We start from the raw sequence: 7,911 nt of genomic DNA, 5'->3' as shown, positions 1-7,911 counted from the left end.
AATTTTGTTTATGTATTTTTCAATATTTTATTTAATCTCAAACCAAAAAAGTATATTTCAATATTTTTCAATATTTATTTATTTATTTATTTTATTTTATTTTATTTCAAACCTAAATATAGTTAAGTATATTTACAAATGTATTATTTCATATTTATTTTATTTTATATCAAACCTTAATATTCTAAAATATTTCAAAATGTTGAAATGTATTTTTCTGTATTAATTTAATTTAATTTAATTTAATTTATTCCAAACCTTCAAACCTTTAATTTAATTTAATTTAATTTAATTTAAATTAATTTTTTTATTTCATTTCAGCCGTTCAATATTTTATTTGATCTCAAACCAAAAAATATATATATATATATATTCAATATTTATTTCGTTTTTTTTTATTTTATTTTATTTCAAACCTTTATATACCAAAGTATATTTCAAAATTATTATTATGCAATATTCATTTATAATTTCATTTCATTTTATTATTTCAACTCATCAAATTTTATTTGATCTCAAACCAAAAACAATTCAATATTTTTCAATATTTATTTATTTATTTTATTTAAAACCTTTATATACTAAATTAGATTTCAATATAATTTTCAAATTACATTTCTTTCAGTGTTTTTCAATATTTATTTCATTTAATCTTATTTCAAACCTTCACATACTAACGTATATTTTAAAATTTTTAAATGTATTTTTAAATATTTTATTTTATTTCAAACTTTCATATGCTAAAATATATTTCAAAATGTTACATTTTATTTTATGTTACACCAATATAAATTACTATGTTTCTTACTAGTTTTAATAATGTGTTAATGTTTGCATGTGCTCTCTGTCAAAAAAAAAAAAAAAAAAAAAAATTGAAGTGTTTCTTTAACTTAGCTCTGCATTCAGGCGATGCATTTCAATCATTTGCATAATCCCATGCTTTCCCATGTTCTTCTGTATGAGTACATACACAGAGAAGAATTCATTATAATGCAAAGACGCCTGAGTGCGGATTATAGAAAGTAGGAGAGCACATGAAACACTTTAATACAGATAAACAGTTTACTTATGTATGCAAATGATTCGTGTGCATTCCAGCGAAAGCAAACACTCTCAAAAACCTCATATATGACTCTGAATATTTAGCTGAACCTAAGCGTGACGATTAACCTCCAGCAGTCCAGCCGCATCAAACTCAAAGCTTTTTCTCTCAGTGAAATCCTAGTTGTCACTTCTGTGTCATTAAACCATTGAAGTTTACGTTTCTTCTCCTCGCTCAAGTAGTCTGGCTAACATCTGTTTACATACAGAGCCACTAAGATCACTCGGGGCATAATGCCAGAGGACTGGTTATAGAGTAGAAGAAGGACCAGAGTACTTTGAAACGGCCTCTGGTGGCACTTCCCACTGTCCTTTATGGTTTTATAACACCTCCGTTTAGATGTGGCCGTACCTTTCACACCTCACCCCACACCCGCTAACACAGCAGCTGGGAGCCTGCGCTAGTTCGGTCAAAAACGCTTCATAGAAAGGAGACAAAGATTGTGTACTGAGTTAGAAGGGGTCAGCTGTAAGGTATTTGTCCCTGTCAAGACAGTTTTGCATTGTCATTGCAGTTTTGGAAATTACATACAAACAAATCAGTTATATTAACATTTAATGCTAATTTTGTCTTGCAAAAGAGTGGGTATGAATGCATAGCTGTCATGGAGTTATATTATAGATGCATAAATTCCATGTGTTATTGAAAAAAAAATATATATATACAACTTTTTAATAAAATAGTAAAACACCTAAGACATATTAAATATTTAAATAATAATTAATTATAAAATTGATAATTATTTAATTATTAAATAATAATTTTATAATTTTATTAAATAGAAAATTAATACATTATTAAAACATTTATTTTGAATTAATAATTAATAATGATTGAATTATTAAATACTAATTTAATTTAAAAAAGAAAATTACAAAATTATTAAAACATCAGACTTATTAAATATTTAAATAATATTTAAGCATTAAATAATCATTTTAATATTTTATTAAATAGAAAATTATTGAATTATTAAAACATAAGACATAATTTATTATACAATTAATAATTGTTGAATGATATATAAATAATATAATATAATATAATATAATATATAAATAATAATTGTATAATTTTGTTAAATATGAAAATACTCACATAAAACTTATTAAATATTTAAATAATAATTAATTATAAAATTGATAATTATTTAATTATATAATAAAATTGTATAATTGTATTTGAAAGAAAAATACAAATTGTTAAAACACATACGTTTTATTAAATGGGCAAATAATAATTAATTATAAAATGTATAATTATTAAATAGAAAATTATTAAATTATAAAAACATCCAAGACATAGTAAATATATAAATAATAATGTATTAAACAATTAGCAAATATTTAAATAATGATTTATTATACAAGTAATAATTATTTAATTATTAAATAATTATTGTATAATTTTATTAAATAGATATTTGCAAAATAATTTAAACACAAGGCATATTACATATTTAAATAATAATTAATTATACAATTTATAAATATTTAATCATTAAATAATATTTTATTATATTATTAAATAGAAAATAATGAAATTATTAAAACATACAAGACATAGTAAATATTTAAATAATAAATTGTTATTAAATTAATAATTATTACATGATTTAATTATAATTTTATTAAATGGAAAAATACTCATCATTAAAACATATTAAATATTTAAATAATAATTCATTGTATAATTGATAATTATTTAATTATTAAATAATAGTTTTATAATTTTATTAAATATAAAATTATTTTTATTACTATTCATTTTAAATAGAAAATTATTAAATCATTAAAACATATAAGACAGTAATTATTTAAATAATAATTTATTATAAAATTAATAATTATTTAATGATTAAATAATAATTGTATTATTTTATTAAATGGAAAAATATTTATTTTTAATTTTTAAAACACATTAAATATATTAAATATTTAAATAATAATGAATTCTAAAATTGATAATTATTTAATGGTTAAATAATAATTGTATTATTTTATTAAATAGAAAAATATTAAAACATATAAGACATAGTAAATATTTAAATAATAATTTATAATTTTATTTAAAAGAAAATTGCTAAATTATTAAAACACATAAGACTTATTAAATATGTAAATAATAATGAATTATAAAAAGAATTATCTAATGATTACATACAATTTTTTTTTATATAGAAAATATTAAAACAAATATTAAAACATATAAGACAAAGTAAATATTTAAATAATAATTTATTATAAAATTATAAAATGAAGAATACTTTTTTAAAATTATAATTGTATTAAATTGAAAATTACTCATTATTAAAACACATGACAAATGTAATAAAAATTAGTTATAAAAATGATTATTATTTAATGATTAAATAATAATTTTACAATTTTATTGAATAGAAACGTACTAAGTTATTAAAACACTTAAGACATATTACGTTTAAATAATAATTAATTATAAAATAATCATTATTTAATGAATAAAAACAATTTTTCTAATTTTATTAAATATCAAATGACTAAATTATGAAAACACATATGACCTTAATTATTAATAATTAATATTTAAATAATAATTAATAATAAAATGAATAATTATACAATGATTAAATAATAGCTAACTAATAATTTTAGAATTGTATTACATAGAGAATTGATCAATTATCAAAGACATAGTAAATATGTAAATGAATAATTATTATTTATTAAATAATATTTTTATTATTTTATTAAATAGAAAAGTATTAAATTATTAAAACATATAATACATTGTAAATATTAAAATTTTAATTTATTATAAAACTAATAATTATTATAATTATTAAAACATTTAAGACATTAAATATTGAAATACTAATTAACTACAAAATTAAATTGTTTAATGGCTAAATAATAATTTTATTTTGTTTAAGTAGAAAATTACTAAATTATTAAAACACATAAGACGTATTCAATATTTAAATAATAACAATTATAAAATTGATAATTATTTAATGATTAAATAATAATTGTATAACTTTATTAATTAGAAAAATATCAAATTACTAAAACACATAAGATATATTATATATTTAAATAATAATTAGCAACTATAAAATTATAACTGTTAAATTTAAAATTCACTATTTTTGCACTATTTCCTATTAATTAAATTTCAAAACATTTTTTTTGTGTGTGTAATTTTACCTTGCCTGTTATTTTTGTTTGTATTTAACTATGTATTTTTTATATAATTTGTGTAATTCATTATTAAATACTGTTTAATTATGGTGGATGTGCCTTATGTTGCTGGATGTCCCCTGTCTTGTATTGCAAAATTTTAAATAAAATAAAATAAATACATTTCTATTATGTTATAATTAATACATAATTAAATAAATTTTAAATATATATATAACTTTTCTTTATTTTTTCATTAATTTACAAAAATAAAATAAAATAAAAAATAAAATAAAATAAAATAAAATAAAATAAAATAAAATAAAATAAAATAAAATAATAAAATAAATGTTTAAGACTTCAGACGAACCCTTACTGTCTAACTTCGTAGTTATTTGCTAGAAAAGGCTCCAGATTTTACCAGATTTTATACTGACAGAAAGCCAAAAAGTCTGGCTTGGACTCCTGTGAAGTGAACTGAGATCTAAGAAGGAGCGAAACAAGCAGGCGCTGGGAATTGCACTCGATGACGGCCATGCAGACATATAAATGAAAGAGAAAAGACCCGTCACAACACCACAGATGAAATATGCAGTCCTAACTAATGTTAAGCGACAACGTTTGCCTTTCCAGACCACTCTGACAAGCCAGGATGATGACCCTGTGTTGGGCGAGGGCCTGTACACATCACAGCCAATCTGTCAGAAGTCTAACTAGGCTGTATTCATATTTCATGGCCATCTCTACAACCTGTCCGAGTCCACAGTGATTAATCCAAAAGTCCTTTCATCGAGTTATAAAAAATGTATAAAGACTCGCTGAGTGACTCAGTTCAACTTGTGGGCAAACGCTTGCGGACAGAGTTTGCTCTCTCGCTAGCTTTTTAAATCCACTCATTGATATTTACGATATATTCCTTAGTAATTTATTCAGTAAACAATTTAACAAAATCTGTCTGGGTCCTTACGAGTGTTTTACAGTGTATCTGATCCAGCTTAAGCAGTTAGCTGTTTTATTTTTATTTTATTTTTTTTTAAACATAGCAGCTGGTTTCTTTTTGGTCTAAGCTGGTAATTAATTGGTTCAAACTGGTCATTAGCTTGAGCAAGCTGGTAAACCATCTTGGACAAGCAAGAAACCAGCTACCAGCTGGTCATGGCAGGTTTTGTGAAACATCAATCAGCTAATGATTAGGGGTTAATTTCCCAAAAGCATCATTAGCTCAGAATGATCGTTAGTTCCATTGAACTCTATTGGTATTGACAGAATTTGCGACCAAAGTTGCTTTTGGGAATTGCAACCCAGTTTGGAACACGTCTCATGGCAATTCTTTAGTATTTTAATGTTTTGACGAATCGGTACTTAATTGGTTTGTATAACCTCATTTTTGCGTTTTCTTGCAATCAGCTTGCGCCCCAATGATGGTTAGGATTATTTGGCTAGAAACCATGCTGTCATGAAATTACCTTTAAATGAGAAATAGTATTCATTACATAATGGAATCCATGTTTCCCTCATTGAACTGCAGCTCCCCAGTATCAGCAGCACTCATGCAGTCCCAGACCATGATGCTACCCCCACCATGCTTGACTCTAGCCAAGACACCATTTTCTTAGTCCTCACCAGGGCATCGCCACACATGCTGGACACCATTTGAGCTAAACAAGTTTATGTTATAGTCTTATCAGACCATAGGACATGGTTCCAGTAATTCATGCTCTTGGACTGGTTGTCTTCAGCAAACTGTTTGCGGGCTTTCTTGTGAGCCAGCTTCAGATGAGGCTTCCTTCTGCAAACCGACTTGAACCTCACTGAGGACCTTAATTCTTACGTTTTCCTATACATTTACATACAAATCACATTGTACAAATTCCTATGTAAATGCCACCTCATAATATATAGTCACGTTTTTTTGCATGGGTTGGCTAGAACTCATGCTGTCAAAAATGAAGTGACACTTTAATGAGAAATAGTATAGATACTGAGATGTTATAAAATTTAAAATATGAAACGTTTTGGCGAATTTGTGGCTAATTCATAGAATTTTGTCCAACCTCATTTCTACGTTTTTTTATGATCTGCTTGTGCCCCACTTTTAGTTAGATGTAGGGTCAAACTTTAATACGCGTTTTTTTTTTTTGTTTGTTTACCCTTAAATGCATAATGGGACCACGCCTATGCAAACCGACTTGATACTGAGATGTTATAAAATACAAAATATGAAACGTTTTGGCGAATTTGTGGCTAATTCATGGAATTTTGTCCAACCTCGTTTCTGTTTTCTTATGATCTGCTTGTGCTTCACTTTCAGTTAGATTTAGGGTCAAACTTTTACTTTTTTTTTTTTCTTTTTTTAATCATACATTTCCAATCGAGTCAATTTGTATGAATTAATTTGTAAACACTATCATATAAAATAGTTATGTTTTCTTATGAGACCAGGTTGGCCGTGCTACCATGATCCAAAACACAGCTACCAACTTCACTCTAAATTTTTAATTTTGTATGAATTAATTGATACAAATTTGTATGTTTTTGTACATGCAGCTTACTGCTGGTTATGTTTGGGAGGGGGAGGGGGGGGGGACCTTCATGCTTACTTTTCCTTTAAAACTCTTACATTTTCATGCAAATCACATCATATGATTTCAAACAAAATCGCCACCTTGGCAAATATTAAATATTCCCGTTTTCTCTCGAGATCGTGTTGGCTAGGAACCACGCTATCATGATCCAAAACACCGGTTCCAGCTTAACTCTGACTTCCCAAGCAACATCAGACTAAAAACAAAGTTTGAATGAAGTGACCTTTAAATGAGAAATAGTATTCAGAGACTGAGGCGCTGCGTTGTATTTGCATTGCACAGAATGAAACCCCACGCGACTCCTGGGAAAAATGTCAGTGCCTTTGGATTTAAATAAATAGTGCAGGTTTCAGGGCCCTTCTATTTTGAGCCTTTCAATATAAGAGGAGTTTTCCGTTAGTGAATCCAAGTTCCTAACAAACCAGCATGCCACGGGTCCCGATGGAAATGAAGGATATCTTTGGTTGAGAGCCTGCCTAAGCTGCTAGTGTCTGGAGTGCTTTCCTCTTAAAAAATTGCTTCAGAGCAATGAAAAGGAGGAAATGGATTTCTCATTGGGGAATATAAATGCTGGAACTTCTTCTACTAAACAATGAATGCAGTTCTTTCCGTCTCTTGTGCGCACTAAGATTTGGGAGGGTAAAGCTGTTATCCTGCAGCTGTGGCATCCTTCAAATAACTGAAACAAATCCCGAGAAATAACCGTTGATTCCCGCTTACTTCGATTCAGTTGGACTAAGCGCCTGTTGGCATTTTCTCCTATTCTTTTTCTCAGTGTAGTCCCATTTGGAACATGTCTAACCAATAGCACTGAAGTGATAAACACTGGATGAAACTTAACTGGGCAATTGCGGTTTTCTAAAAGAATAGAGTGGCCTTCTTTGGCGAGAACTGACTTGCTAACTTTGCTCTTCAAACTACACAAGCACTCAGAGTGTATAATTAACTCTAATTCTCCTCACAGTTGATCCCTTTGGTGCGTTATTTTTCCGACCTGAATATTTTAGGATGGTGCTTCATGCCTTAAAGTAAAGTAACATGTTGAGAGAACGTTTTTTGATGCATT

This window comes from Garra rufa, chromosome 7 (genome assembly GCF_049309525.1).
Source record: "Garra rufa chromosome 7, GarRuf1.0, whole genome shotgun sequence".
In the NCBI taxonomy this organism is placed as follows: domain Eukaryota; kingdom Metazoa; phylum Chordata; class Actinopteri; order Cypriniformes; family Cyprinidae; genus Garra; species Garra rufa.
The sequence above is the reverse complement of the archived record's forward strand: the minus strand, read 5'-3'. Positions refer to the sequence as shown.